General features: G+C 39.4%; 1 protein-coding gene across 1 annotated transcript in view; it reads left to right on the top strand.

Moving 5' to 3' along the window:
- The window catches only part of nrbp2a (nuclear receptor binding protein 2a), a 41918-nt gene that overhangs the window by 12116 nt on the left and 14107 nt on the right, over window positions 1–15695 (top strand). The gene's annotated exons all lie outside the window — the stretch shown is intronic.

Here is a 15695-nt window from a genome sequence, read left to right as displayed (position 1 = left end):
TGTTTCTTTCATTTAAAATTTAAGATCAAATAGAGACACAGAAGAATTGGATTAATTTATAGCCTGGAAAGAATACGAGTATAAATCCAATCAAATTTCTCCTCTGGTACGTCCCCCTTAAATTAAAAGTAAACTACTATTCACACCACAACCATGCTGGAGGATGTGTGGGCATGTAGACGTCATATTTTCTGAAGAGAAAATCTTACCTTTCTGGAATAGGGTTGTGTTTTGGGATATGGAATTCCAAGGGATTTCTTAACACTGTGCCTAGAGAACAATATACACAATATACAGTGTTGAGGAATGTGTGCATTATAGTGTGTGTGTAGCATGTGTATTCTAGCATGTATCATTTTATTTTGAGGATTTATTTCTAACATACTGGGAGAAATGGAATGAGTATTGAGAATGATCATCAATGACCTTAATAACAGAATGAATATCATTTATTTTATTGGGGTTTATTTGTTTTGTTTTGTTTTTTACTTTGTAAAATCTAGAAAAATCGACGAAAATAAAAGCCTGACTGTAGCATTAAGATGTTACTTAGTGTATCTTCTTTCTTCATATGATGTACTTTTTCATTCTGGAGGAACATGTCAGTCGGATTACAGATTACTCAGTACAGATATCACCCTCATTGTGGTTGTTACAGTTTGACTATGAAAGAACCCCTGCTTATCTTAAACATGTTTTATCTTTTGGTCAGCGAGTTTGTTTCAGTCAGATGTGAGGGGAAAGTGCACCTTGGCCCACAGCCAGGCTAAAGGAAAGCCAGCGAGAGCCATTGGCCTTACAGCATGAAGCCATCCATCTGGTATTCCTCACCCTCCTGCTGCATGTTGCCTTGCCCAGATTCTAGGAACGAGGGGTTGTTATGAGTACACAATGTGCTCCCTAGATCAGATTAGTCTGAGGATATCTTAAGGATACAGTTTATAATTTCTATTGGGGGTGTCGCTGTGTCATGGTTTCATAGTTAGACCCAATCCTCCTGTAGACTTTTTTATTTAAAAAAAAAAAATAAAAATACTGCTTAAAATGCATTTCATTCTATTCAAGTCTCACACTTTGTACTAGATCAAGCCTTCACTATCATCCAGAGATCAGAGGTGCAAATCCCAGTGATGCCTCAGCCTTCTGTAGCTGTGAGTCTAAGGCTGTGTTTCAATCAGATCCTAGTTCAGTAGTCAGGGCACTGATCAAGGAGACGGATATTTTAAGGTCTCTCCCTCCCTCCCTCTCTCTCTCTCTCTCTCTCTCTCTCTCTGTCTCTCTGTCTCTCTCAGTCCCACAAAATCTTTTTCATGCACTGGAACATTCGCTCCCAAAAAAAAAATCCCACAAGCCTCTCAGCTCAAAAAAAAAAAAAAAAATAGAAATGGTGGACAAACTCTTAGTAACTTCATTTACAAATATAAGTAGCTTGTTATTATTGGTGTAGCTTCCAAATGATTACTTACGTTTAACTGAATTTGACATTCTGTATGCAGTTTGTTTGAGTCCAACGACTTTTAATATTCAGGGTGCCTTAATTGGCATTAAAATGTCTTAAATTCACATTCAAAGGATTTTATTTTTTTCGTTTTGAAATCGATTTGAAATCTTTTCGTTCATTTGTTACGCAGAACGAAACAGGCGGAACCAACTAAAATACCTTGGGGAAATGTAAATCAAATTTTACGTGTTCGGGGCCCGGTGTAGGCTGTGCAAAAAAAAAAAAAAAAATGTAAAACTTAGAACAATGGGGATTCAAGCATTGGAGACCCACATGCAGTGTGAAAAACACAAAGCGGTTGCAGAAACCTGTCAGAACCTGGCATTTCTCAGTTCTGCTCCGTCGCGCTCACATCATTAAGCCTATTACAGAGCGCCGCTGCATCCCGAACACCAGCGTCTGCATCAGCTTCAAGTTCAAGCACCACGACTTCTGCTCCAGCAGACACCAGAGCAACGCTTGGCTCCATCGCAACACTTTTATTTTTTCCTCTTATTTATTTACTTTTTTTCTAGGAATGTGCACTGCAGTTCGACTTGAAAAAGTTACACTCTCTTTCTATGGATGTACTAAATGTCAATTGGAGGTTTTTATAACTCCTGCAACAGGAGCATCATGAGCAGTTTGGTGGCACACAGCTAATTGTGGTGGGGAGCTGTGGCCTCCACACCCTACACAATGCCTGCAAACATGGCTTCTCCATTTGGCACCTGGAGAAGGTTCTGAGGGCCTTGCACATACTCTTTCCAATGCACCAGCTAGGAGGGAGGATTTCACTGCTCTAACCAAATGCCCAAAATTTCCACTTCCGTTCTGTGGACAGAAAATCTACCAGTCGTGTAGAGAGCTTTGGAGGTCTGGCCATCAGTGACCATGTACATGGATGCAGTTAGGAAAAAGAAGATAGCAAATCCAGGAACGGCATCTTATGACACTCTTGAAGCTGCTGAAAAAGACCCTCTTGGTCTTAAATTTCATTCTGCATGGTATTAAAAAGGTCTTAAAAAGTCTTAAATCTAACTCTTAGAAACCTGCAGATACCCTGATAGTGTTTAATTTTTAAAGGGTAAATTTTAAGGGTAAATTAAGTGTTTAATGATTTAAAGGAAAAAAATATATATATTAAAAAAAAAAAAATTAACAACAGGAAAAATGTCAGAAAGATATCAGTCCTGCCTGTTGCTGATAAAGCCAGTTTCCAATGCGAGTATGTTGTCTTGTTGCCAGAAATTGAGTCATCAGTGAACCAATGTGTTATGAGCCCTTAACAGTGCCTCAAATGAGCAAAACTGGCCATGCTTTCTACTTGAGAGGGATCTCTCTCTCTCTCTCTCTCTCTCTCTTTCTCTCTCTCTCATTCTCTAACCTATCAGTCACAGGGATATTAGTCAGTCATCAGCATATGTGAGCCATGCATGTGGAAGAGGGTAGACACCGCTTTCCTCCGGGTTATTTGTTGTGTTATGCTTGACCGTGAGAATAGTCCTGAAAAGCTGCAGTATTTAGATTTATATGTCTCAGAGGAAGCACATGAGACTTCACTCTCCTCTGTTTTGGTTGCTGTGTGATAGCACAGATGGTGGCTGGAATTGGCACATGAACATATTGGGGGATATCACTCGGAGGTAAAAGATGTCACGGAGTTAAATCTGTAATTTGTTTAGTACGTTTAATGTTTAAAAAGTAGCAGATGGTTAAAGACTGTTGAAGTATTCTGTTACATTTGTTTTATGTAGAAAAAAAAGTATCTATTTATATCCTTTTCATTCAGATCGTCTTCAAAGCAAACAGTTTCCCGAGACAGAAGGGTGTCGTGTTGAACCCTGCACTGCTTATTGATTCGGGTGTCCTGCTCTCATATGGTGGAGATTTTCTCTGGCGCTGTGCCATCGCTGTTCGACCGGATCGTTTAAGAACTGAAACAAGAGAATGCGAATAGTGCGTGGAAATATTCATCACTTTTACTCATGCTGCTAAACATCTCATTTTGTCACTACATAAATGTGGTGGCTGAATTTTAGATGCGTTGTGTGAGAGGAGGTGTAACCTGTGTGTACACTGTCGATTCACATAATGGCTCCCATTTAACCCAACTATGAAATTTCTCAGAGGGAATAGGCTTAAAGTGAATAATTGCTGGCGTGACATTTCATTTCAAGAGCTTGCAGGTGGAACAACCTGTCAGTCGACTGATGTATGAGTAATATAATCGATGAATGACGAGGTTAGTTGAATGGCTTCCTACATTCCAACATCCATTTCTGAACCTCTAGGCTTCCCCTGTATGGTCATCTTGTTCTCATTTACTACTCCCTCTGTAATGACCTTGTCCAGGTCATTTTGGTCCTGGTGAAGTGGTGATGAATGAATCAACGAACAAGCCAAAGTAGGATTTCAGGTGCGCAGGTTCCGGCCTACATCCTTGTTTCACATGCATACCTCAGTTTACTTTCAATCCTTACCCTTAATATATTTCAACCAGGAAATCTCTGGAAATAAACAGTATCTGTTTTGCAAGTTATTTCCAAGAATGTGCAAGAAGTTATGCAGATGTTGAGAGTGATCCAGTAAAACCAACACTTTTATAGCATTCCAAGCTCTAAGGAAGAAAGAAAAATTGGGGGAAGTGAAAGCTACATTCACATGAAGCTGTTGTAAGATTTATTTTTTGGTATAATTTTTTTTATTATTATTTTTATACTTCAGTTAGGGTTTGAGAAGTGGTAGTAGTGTGTGGAAGAGAGCTGTTCATTTGAAGGATAAAGTCTCCGTGACTGAATGGAGCTCTGAAAATAAAGTCAGTTCAGCTGTGTTATAGTGTGTGTGTGTGTGTGTCTGCATTATTCAAACTCTTCCGTAGACTGGAACTAGATCCTTTGTCTCTGCCCTCCTACTACACTAGGGTAGGGGTAGTTATGGGGGAATACTTCTAAAAAATTATAGTTCTAACAAAATGCATAGTATCACATGGAAATTAAGAAGAGGAAGAAGATGAAGACTGCATCATCAACAACAATAATAATAATTAATAATAAGAAGAAAAATAATAAGAAAAATAATAATTATTATTATTAGTAGTAGTAGTAGTAGTAGTATCATTATTGTTGTTGTTTTATATAATAATAATAATTGTAATAATAATACAATATAATTATTTTCTTCAAATAAGTGAACTACTACTAACAACAACAGCTATTATTATTATTATTATTATTATTGTTATCATCATTATAATTTTTTTAAAGTCCACAGTTTTCTCTGTGCAGAGTTAAGTGCAAGTCATAATTTTTTTTATATGTTCTCTGAATAAACTGTGAAGTTTATTCAGAGAAGCACATTGAAGTTTAGATCATAAGTAAGCCAGTGGGGGGGCATGCTTTTGTTTGAAGTGGACGGATTACTGCGTCCGGGTAATCTGCTTTTTTGCTTGAGTAGCTCTTCCATTCATAAGTTCCAGAGAAAAACAGTCAGCTGGATGACACCGTAGGTGGCATGAAATCACTGTTGTGTGTGAGCAAAGTGGAATTGCCTTTCGATGACAGCATGACTGTGGCATCTCTCAGCTGATGAAATCAAATCGTTTTGGTCAGATGAAAAGCTGACTCATAAAACTTCAGGAAACTTGTATCTGGCCAACAAAACACAGTAGCACAAAGGCTAATCTGATCGACGACAATCAGTGTGTTTACTCTAGTAGTAACACACAGGGCCTTTTCCATCAAAAGCATCTCGATCTGATTACAGCTGGCCAAAGTCCCTCAATCACATGGTTGATTTGGCTCACAAGGGTCAGACAGATTATTGTTATTGTGTGTGTGTGTGTACGTGTGTGTGTGCCTGTGTTCCTGTGTGTGTGTCCAAATGCTGGGTTGTACATTTGATTTTTACCCCAAGTGCAAGGTGACAGGAAACAAACTGGTTGCATAACCATTCAAACCAGACGGAGCACTCAGCTCACCCAGCCATAAATTTCCAACACACACACACACAGATTATATAAAGCCTTAATCTGTTTTCCACCACAATCTCTAATCTCTGTATAATCTGGGCTCTAGTGTATATCTTCAAATTATTCTGATTTGATGTTCAAACTAAAAACAAATAAATAACTAGAAACAGTGCAGCTGCTTCAGGGACTAGTGCTTGAGTTATCTATAGGGACCTCTGGCCATTTTAACTGTTGCAGTCCTTTGTGTGTATTTGATATAGGGAAAAGATAAGCAAAGTCGTTAGAGCATAGAACAAATGTTTATTCTGCAAAGTTTTATTTTAGAACTAACCCTTATTCCGTGTTCCTTCCTCCCTGTGTCTGTCATGTGAAACATTTGCCGTCTTATGCAACGGTCAGAGAAACCCACAGCGTGAAGACTCGCACCAAAAGCAAAAATAAAAAAAAACGTAATATCCTTCCCGCATTCAGAGTGATGAAGCTAGTAAGCCTTAAGAGATCATGTGTTACATATGAACTACAGTTTGAAAGCTTTTGTGTGGACTTTTTTTTTGGGCCTGTAGCCAGTCAAGGCAAATCTGCATTCTAATACAATATTTAACACCCTTGTCAAGTTCCCTTCGTGACTTGGAAGTAGATGAGGATGAAGGATACAGCAGGAAGACGCTCCAAGTCTTGCCCTTGGAATCAAGCACAATAAGGCAGACTTGGTTTCCGTGGTGATGGGTGTATTTCCTTTGCACATGTACAGAAGTGTAAACTTTTTTGATGTGTGTATAATAAAGTCAATAAATTTAATTCTTTTTTATTTGTATAGCGCTTTTAACAATGGACAGTGTCACAAGAAATCCGAATAAAAATTAAAAAGTTTTATTCACATTTATTTCTAATGAACAAGCCAGAAGCAACGTAAAATAAATCTCCCTGAGACTATATCTGGACTCAAAAGGGAAGCCATCCTCATCATGGTGTGATTATAAATGTATAAATGAGTAATATCGTGTATAATTGATCTTTACGTATATATACATAAAGCACTATTAGGACAGTTTGGAGGGGTGTTCCTCCCTCAAGTGGAGGAGTTCAAGTATCTCGGGGTTTTGTTTACGAGTGAGGGAAGGATGGAGTATGAGATTGACAGACGGATTGGTGCAGCAGCAATGCGGTCTATGTACTGGTCTGTTGTGGTGAAAGATCAGTTAATCTTTATCAGTCAATCTACGTTCCTACTCTTACTTATGGTCATGAGCTTTGGGTCACGACTGAAAGGACAAGATCGCAGATACAGGCGGCCGAAATGAGTTTCCTTCGTAAGGTGGCGGGGCGTTCCCTTAGAGATAAGGTAAGGAGTAAGGAGCTCTGTCACCCGGGAGGAGCTTGGAGTAGAGCCGCTGCTCCTCCAAATCGAAAGGGGCCAGTTGAGGTGGCTTGGGCATCTGTTTCGGATGCCTCCTGGACGTCTCCCAGGGGAGGTGTTCTGGGCATGCCCTACGGGGAAGAGACCCCGGGGAAGACCCAGGACACGCTGGAGTAACTATGTCTCTCGGCTGACCTGGGAACGCCTTGGAATTCCCCCAGGAGAGTTGGAGGAAGTGGCTAGGGAGAGGGAAGTCCGGGCATCCGATAAGCGGGAGACAATGACATGACTACACCCCTCCCATGAGGTGTTCACAGACATCACAGTACCAACATGCACAATTTTCAGTATTAAATCCTCAACTGAATAAAGCTCAATGTTGGCAGCGTTGCTTTAACAGGTTTCCTCGTCATTGCGGTCTGGCCGAAAATCGATTTCGTCTCTCAGTAAGCGATCTGTGATTGAAGCAGATGTAACTCACTTGCAAATTTTAACACCATCTGCATTTAATCAGCTTTAGATTAACCAAGACTGGAACTTTAATACTGGCGATTTTGAAAAGGAAGTGCATCCGGTCGCAATACCTCTTAAGAAAGTCCGTGTCTGTTTCTATTGCGGCACGTCGAAAGCATTTGGAAAGTATTGGATTGATTCTTAAGATGGTGAGATTAACACTCTTGGAGCGTAAAGCAGTGAGAGTGGTGTTACTGATGGAGGAGGGAAGCGATAGTGGCCTCCCACGGCTACGCTGCCACAAAGCCAGCCATTCACCAGCTGCAAGATTGCCAACTATCACTCTACAGCTTGGACATGATATTGCATAACATCACGTTTTCTTTTCTTTTTGTGAACTTCCTGTGTCTTAGTGTCTGAGTCTGTGGGTTTTTTGTATCCAGCATAAGCTGTGGTTTTGGTTTGTTTTGTAGAGCAGCATGGATTAATCTGGATTTAATATTGTCGTTGAATAGAATGGTGTTTTAGAGACAATTGATCTAGCTGCTCAGCTCTGTGTTTGGATTATGTTTTGACTAATGAATAAATATAAATGTAAATTTTACCCAAATGATGAAGTTAGTGAGGAGTACATTTACCTACGTATTTAAATATTCACTTTAGGAAGGAGTGTGTTGTACTTCGGATGAGTTAGGAACCATTTTTCTTTTGACTTCTGAATTTTAGGGAAATCAGTGATGGTTGGATGATTATATTCTTCTTTATCTTTCAGATCTTTCTGCTAGAGACAAAATAATCAGGACACATTTGGAATACATAGTCTCACATTTCAGAAATGCGTGCATTGTCTGTAGAGACATGATGAAATGTTATGAAAAAATGACATGAAGCTTGTATGTGTCTTTGGTTTACTCTTATGTAAGTGTTTCCAGGAATCTTTGGATCCAAACCACCAACCTGTCAGTATCCATCTGTAGTTTTTAACGCGTTTTTGTTCTACTGGCTAAAAAGTGGTGTATTTCTGTGTTAGACCTGCTGAGCCAGACTGCAGTGGGATCTGACTGTTTGCTGTGAAGATCATGGCATTATGTAAAAGGCACATTTAGATGTCTCTCTCTCTCTCTCTCTCTCTCCTGCCCCCCCTCTCTGTCTCTCTATGTCTCTCTGTCTCTCTCTCTCTCTCTCTCTCTCTCTCTCTCTCCTACTCTGTCTCTCTCTCTTTCTTACTCTGTCTCTCTCTCTCTCTCTCTCTCTCTCTCTCTCTCTCTCTGTGCCTGCTGGCTGAATTTGGCTGGGATTGCATGTCACATGAGTTGCAGACAGTCCATCTTGAGCTGTCACACACACACACACACACACACACACACACACAGCATTCAGACGACTGCCAAGTGCACAGTTGCATTTATATATAACATTTTCATATCACAAAAATGAGCAAACCCTTTGTCTCTGATTTACTTTTATCTTTATGATCTTGCATTATGATAAATATTTAGTTGTGCAAATTTCCAGTGGACAGCATTTTACTGTCAGCAAAATACGTATTTCTAGAAGAACCTCTTCCTAGCTAGAATGCAAAATTTCAGCGTCCACAAGAGCAAAATTGTTGAATATTATAGTTCTATTGAATATCCAGGTTCTAAGACAGCTCTGTAGAAGGTCCGAAGGTGCTGGCTGCAAGGCAAATCGCTCGTTCTGACACGTTATCGTTTCTATAGTAACAACCCATTCAAAGGGACTTGGTGGAGGAGATGTTTACAAAATGTCAGAAATAAAAACCAGAAATAATTTGTGTAGCAAATAAAAAGTGTAGCAAAAGCAAGCAAGTCATTATTACGGTTAGCTTACTGTGAAGCATTTCTGAAAGGATTCGCTGGGTCAGTGCTATGAAAGCTGTTCTTTTAAATCATACGCTTCAGGACAGAGAACATTTCACTTTGCTGCTGAACGTGATGGATCATATTTTATGTCTTATTAACTTATAAAGAGAGTGAAGTTATCTGTCTCTCCTCTCTCTCTCAGTCTCTCTTTGTGTGTGTCTTTCACTCTCTCTCTCGCTCTCTTTCTGTGTCTCTGTCACTCCCTCTTTCTGTCTCTTTCTCTCTCTTTCTCACTCTCTCTTTCTCATTCTCATTCTCTCTCTCTCTCTTTCTGTCTCTCTCTTTCTGTCTCTCTCTCTCTCTCTCTCTCTCACACACACACACACACACCTTTTATTGAGGGGTCTGAGGGCTGTAAGTGCTTGTGGAATAAAATACTGTTCTTTTTTTTTCACCCAACATGCTGATATGTTGGTAGTGGTAACCACTCTGAATGTGGTATATCTTGTTCTGCCGAATGCCATCAATCAGTTGCACAATATATCAGTGACAGATGAATGAGATCTGAGACAATCCTCGAACATTGTTCAGTAATATTCTGCTCCACTTCACTGCTATAACAATCACGGAAATAAACATTGCTGTACGGAGCGACATACTACAAACTCATCTAATGCACAGCCATATAAATCCATGTACCTTATTACATTAACATATTACCTTATTACGTTAACACAATTCTGTGTTCACTTAACTGTCACATGACTTTTTGTTGCTTGTTAGTTTTCCTGAACTTGGGTGTCTGACTTCCCATTTGACCATAAATTAGCTGTCTTTCTGATATAACACAAATAAAAACTTTCAGAGGAAAGAACAAGCAGGCCAGTGTCTCGCTCTACCATTGGCACTCGGCATATTGCTTCACTTCGTGTTTGTCTAAAAGTAAACGCGGCTTTGCTTCGCCAGCGGTCATTCTGTCAGTATAAATCACCAGCTCTCACTCTATAACCATTAGCCATTGCTCGACTGTTAGCCATTTTGTTCTTAATGCGGTAAGTTTGAACACGGAAATATACAGCAACCATACACATGGAGCAACAATCCATAAATTTACTGCATATTCTTGCCCGTGTTCCACAATCTGGTTTATGGCATGACCAGGGTTTTAAATGTGGTGTGTAATTAAAGCTTTTTAATTAATTGAATTTAGTCAATTTGCTATTTCATAGATGGCTTTCTAGATGATATACAGGCCCTAATACAAATATCTACAATTACACAATGACTTAAAGCAACACCAGCTAGATAAGATACATTTTCCTATTTAGTCTGAATATTGAAATCTGTACTCAGGACTGGTTCTGGGCTTGGTTGTGTGTGTGTGTGTTTGGGGGGGGGGGTGCGGGGGGGTTGGCTTGTAATTGCAGGTTTCAGAAAAATTCCTTCCAAAACATGCATCGATTGCACAAGTGCACACTAGTTTCATCCATTTATTCATGTTTTTTTTTTTTGTTTGTTTTTTTGTTTTTTTTTTATTAAGCTGTGAAGAACTGTATGTTTTGACTGCATGGCAAGTACATTTAAGAAGCTTATAGGTTAAAGGTGTGTCATGTGACAAAATTGTACTGACCTTGGAGCTCAAATTACCTCAAAAAATTTTAAGTGTAAAAAGTCTTCTTGAATTAAAGAAATGTAATGGAGCTCTTGAGGTTATTTGTCCATCAAAGTCCATTAGCCTGCTTACACGGACACACGCGAGTTCATCCACAGTCACCGGAATATTGAAATTTATGCAAACCTGAAGCTGTTCCTGTCCTCATCTAATGCTGTCAGTCAGCTGACAGGATAACACCGTGCTCTGTATGCTGATTTGTTTTGCTCTGTGAAATGATGCTGTAAGCTTGATGCGCCTCAGAATGAAGAGCGCTTCCTGCCAAGTGAGCGAATCCCTGCAAGGCTGAGATATTTCACATAGGTCTAGAGTGCAGTCTTGTTACTCAACCCTTTGCATTGTATAGTAACAGTAATGAGGCTTCATATACAGACAAGAAGCTGAGTAAGACCGAGCCTTCAGCCCAGAAATGGATAGCTTAATACAATCATGCCTACTGTGCATCACCGGTGCCTCATTTCCTGTTTAAAGCCGTCAAAAAGCAGTAAAGTGATGGGCAGACTGCTTTCCACATTTCTTCCAACTTCGCTTCAGCAATCCTGCTTATTTTCAGGAAGCGGGAGTTGGCTGCTGGCACTGCTTTCAGGCTTATTGTGCCTGCCACAAGCACCCGGGCACCTCATCCGGACTAAAACCGCGCCACTCTGCCAGGCTTAAATGACGCTGCCACGCTTGCTAACAAGGGTTATTTGTTTTCAGATTGTGGAGCTGGTCTCCCAATCCCTCTGGCTTGCTTGAGAGCTTACACAACCTGCATTGTTCTGAAGTTGAGGTGGAAAAGCTTGTGTCATTGTGCGTTTGAAGAGAGCGTGTTTTGTCTGTCAACTAGAAGCACGGCTTTGTGTTTCGGGTGACACCTGGGAAGCCGCTCTGTTATGAAGACAGACATCTCTTTCCAAGTTGCGACGTGTGTTCTTTAAGTTTTTGTAGGAAGCTGAACATGAAAGTAAAAGCAGTAGTGACCACAGCCTAAAGGACAGTATAATTGAATCGGGTGTTAAGCTGCTTTTAGACTGCCATTTTTGCAGACTATTAAGATTATTCATTGTCATACTTTATAAGAAATTATCCCAGTAAATCTTGGCCTAAGACTAGAACAGAATTATCACTGTGTGAATATGGAGCGTGTCCTCCACATCAGATCTAAAAGTATATGGACACTTGATTATCACACTGATTTGTGCCTTGTCCCCAGACTTGGGAGCACACAATTGTTTCTAAGAGGCCCAAACATGCTTCAGCATGACAATGTTCCTGTACATAACATGAGCTCTATGAAGACATGGTTTCCAGGAATGGACTGGAAGAACTTGAGTGTCCTGCACAGACCTCTGACCTCAAATCCACTGAACACCTTTGGGATGAACTGGAACACCGACTGCACCCCAGACCTCCTCACTGGTGCCTCCAAAATCTAGTGGAAAGTTTTACAAAGGTGGAGCTTATTATGAATGCAAAAAGAGAACCAATCTGGAAGAGGGGAAGTTCAGCAAGCACATATAGGTTTGATGCTCAGCTGTCCACAGACGTATGGCCGTATATAGTGAGTGAAAAATTTCAGCATCATACACATACATCCGACACACTATATATCACTATATCACCCAGATCTAGAGAAACATAAGGACATCAGAATCTGTTGAGTCTGCAAAATAGTAAGAAATTCTGAGGAAATATTAACACAGCTCTGATTCCTGTGACCTTAAAGGCATACTCTAACAGATGCTCCTTTAACCCATTAAAATCGCTACTCAGTAACTATCATGCATTAGTACATGCTACAAATTATTAACTACAGTAAACAATTCTGAAAGGTATTGTTAAAGAAAAATCTGGATGGGTCTTGGGAGTAAAAAGAGGAGACACATATCCATCCATGCTGCTTGGAGAAGAATTTTGGAATAAACCAAATGAACCAGCTAAACAAAAGTCACTTAATAATTTTAACACATTTTAATAATAATGTGTTTTGAATACTAAATAAGTCTTTATGGTAGTAGACAACTAGCATAAAAGATGCCTTAAACCAGAGGTCTTCAGGTGTTCATGCCTGAATAGAAGGGATATCTGATAATTGATTGGAGACTGAAGTGAAGACCGACAGCAGTGTTGTGACTACAGGGTGAGGATGTAGTGTCACTGCAGATTTAAGGAAGTTGTGCCTTAAGACTTGTGCTGAAGCTGATATTTTCCAGAAGTATGACAAACTCTGATTCACAGAAAGCATGGAGACATGCAATGACCTGCACTCAACACGTACACATCCATATCCATAATGTCTGTAAAACAGTTATGGTTACTGTAACTGTAACTGGGGAACTGTGTAGAATTAATAACAGGGTGTAACCATTCAAGGTAATTTGGGATACTACACTAAGAGAGCATGTCAAGGCAGGATATAAAAGTACTATTTGTTTTCATTTAGGAAGCAGTGGCATAGGTTCATAGTAGTTGGATTTACGAGAGCCCAGTACAAAAAATAAATAAATAAAAGCTTAGGTACCTGCTGGATTTATGAGAATACTGTTCCCAGTTATTAGACCTTTGGAGTTTGGATCTGTTTTTTAGCTGGGTCTTAAATTTCCTTCATGCAAAGTCAAACACATTGTCTTCACAAACAGGCAGATTGGATCATTCATCACAGATTCCAGGAGTTGCACAAACAACTTTAGCCTTGATGCTGTGAAAGGAGGTCATGGAGACACGGATCACTCGGGGCGGAAATGATTTAAGTAGTGACCCAGTGGTTAAAGCTTCTAGGTTGATGATCAGAAGGTTGTGCGTTCAATTCTTGCTTGTGCCAGACTGCCAGTAATGGGCTCTTTAATCCACTCTGCCCCAGGGCTACTGTATCATGTCTGTGTCTTCACTCGAACACCAGATAGGTAATAGAATTTCTTTGTACTTTATTTGTATTTGCGACAATAAAATATAAATTATTCTCTAGCCTGTGTGACTCGCATACGAGCATTGTAATGCTGGCTCAGACCAGAACGTTGTAAGTTTAATTCCCATGACTGCACAGTGTATGTGAGTCACTTTAGTTAAAAGCATCTGACAATATGGAGCAAAACGGATCTAATGGTAACAGGTAGTAAAATCACCCTACTCTGCATGTAGGAGGTCCAAGTGAGTGTGTGAGATCCTATTCATTCTTAACCAGGATTCAACCTTGGTATATTAAGGTCATGATTAACTGCAGGGAATTTAAAGCATCTTTACAATTGGAACCAGAAGACGAGCCTCTGCTCATGACTCACGCCGGCCTGTGGGCACCCACCACCGCTATTAGCAAACAGTTTGTGCGTTTATTTAAAGATCCCCAGGTTAAGCATAGACTAATTATACATCCACCGGCCGCCTAAACGATTCAGGTACTGGAAACGCTGTGAAAACACACATTTCTAGGAATGCCTTGTGTTTTCTCAAGACACTCAGCCAAAAGTGCCCATCACCCACAATGGGTTCTTTCTCTATTTACAAGGCTGGGTTTTAATCGGTTGCTTGACCTCACCGAATGTTTACTCTTATTATCGAATTTGTGCATGTAGTCACTCTACAAACATTCCATGCCAGGCTGAGACTTCCACATACACAAAGTAAAACAATGGAAACAGAATGGATTATTGAGAAAGCAGTTCGTTGAATGAACAGATGTTTCGCAGCAGGAGCGGTTCATACGACTTTCTGCAAAAAAGAGCAGGACACATTTATTTATATGAGGGAGAGGAAAACAACTTGTTTTCTGTGGTTTTCGAACAATTTGTAGTGTGTTTTATATTCTAAGTAGAAGGAAATGGGCCTGGGAAAAGTTGAAAATGTGTTTGTTTGACTGTTTCAGGTTAAATTTATTTGTGCAGACAGAGAAATAGAGAAAAGGAGAAAGGAAGCCGAGCAGAGATGATAAATGGTGTCCTATTAATGGGTAATAGGATGACTTTATGTTTAGAGGCTACAGCCTATTTTATGTTTCAGAAAAAGTATGAGGAATCAGTTTAGCACAGAATCGTTTTTTTTCCTTAAACAAGACTTAATAGAGCCTCTGTAACATGTAATTGCAGGATAATTTGTATATTTAACCCATACTCTGGTGTTCAAGTCTGCGACTTTCTTTCAATGGAAATCAGACATTTTTAATCAGTATAAACAAATGAATTTTTTTTATTGCTGTGAGTCTGATATAAAATGAGTCAGGACACTGTTTGCTTTCAAAGTGAGGTGTCTTTATCTCTGTTGGGTTAACCTTACACAGAAATTTAGTGGTTCAAGATAACACCTTCAGATTTTAGATGTTTACTTTTCTGTGAATATATTGCCCCTAGTAGTAAGCAAAAACAGAAATACTTAAGACAAACTACAAATTTTTAAAGCTTTGAGTGTCTACTTTGATATGAGCCATAAACTTTCACTATGTAGTGTCATGACATGACATAGAAATACAATCTTGATCACAGGCACAACCAAAACAAGTTTCATTTTTTTGGCCTCTGGGGAAAAGGGTTCATTGTTTTTGGAACATGTTGACATTTTAACTGACTTGATTGAAACAAATTTTATTTGTTTATATTTATAATTAATGGTTGAATGTCCATTAGCATAGGCATTATAGTCAGCTATCTCCCTAAGCATCTCTTATTCCTTTCAGTTAATAAAACCAAAAAAAAAAAGCAACTTGTCATATTTCAGGGAAACCAAAAAGTACAAAGTCTGATATCATGAAGACTTTCCAGTGATGGAAGAAATGATACTGGAAAGATTTCAAGATGATACTGGAAAAAAAACCCAGAGAAAGGTTCACTGTGTTAATCATTGCATGTTATAGGAAAAAAATCACTTCTAATTCGACAGATGTGTGAGATATAAAATAGTAAATGTTTAAACTAATGCAAAGAAATTGATATATGCTAAAAACAGAAAAATGTTCTATAAAGGATAAAGGG

Source organism: Hemibagrus wyckioides, linkage group LG07 (genome assembly GCF_019097595.1).
Source record: "Hemibagrus wyckioides isolate EC202008001 linkage group LG07, SWU_Hwy_1.0, whole genome shotgun sequence".
In the NCBI taxonomy this organism is placed as follows: Eukaryota; Metazoa; Chordata; class Actinopteri; order Siluriformes; family Bagridae; genus Hemibagrus; species Hemibagrus wyckioides.
Note: the sequence above shows the minus strand (reverse complement) of the source record. Positions and strands in the feature narration are given on the sequence as shown.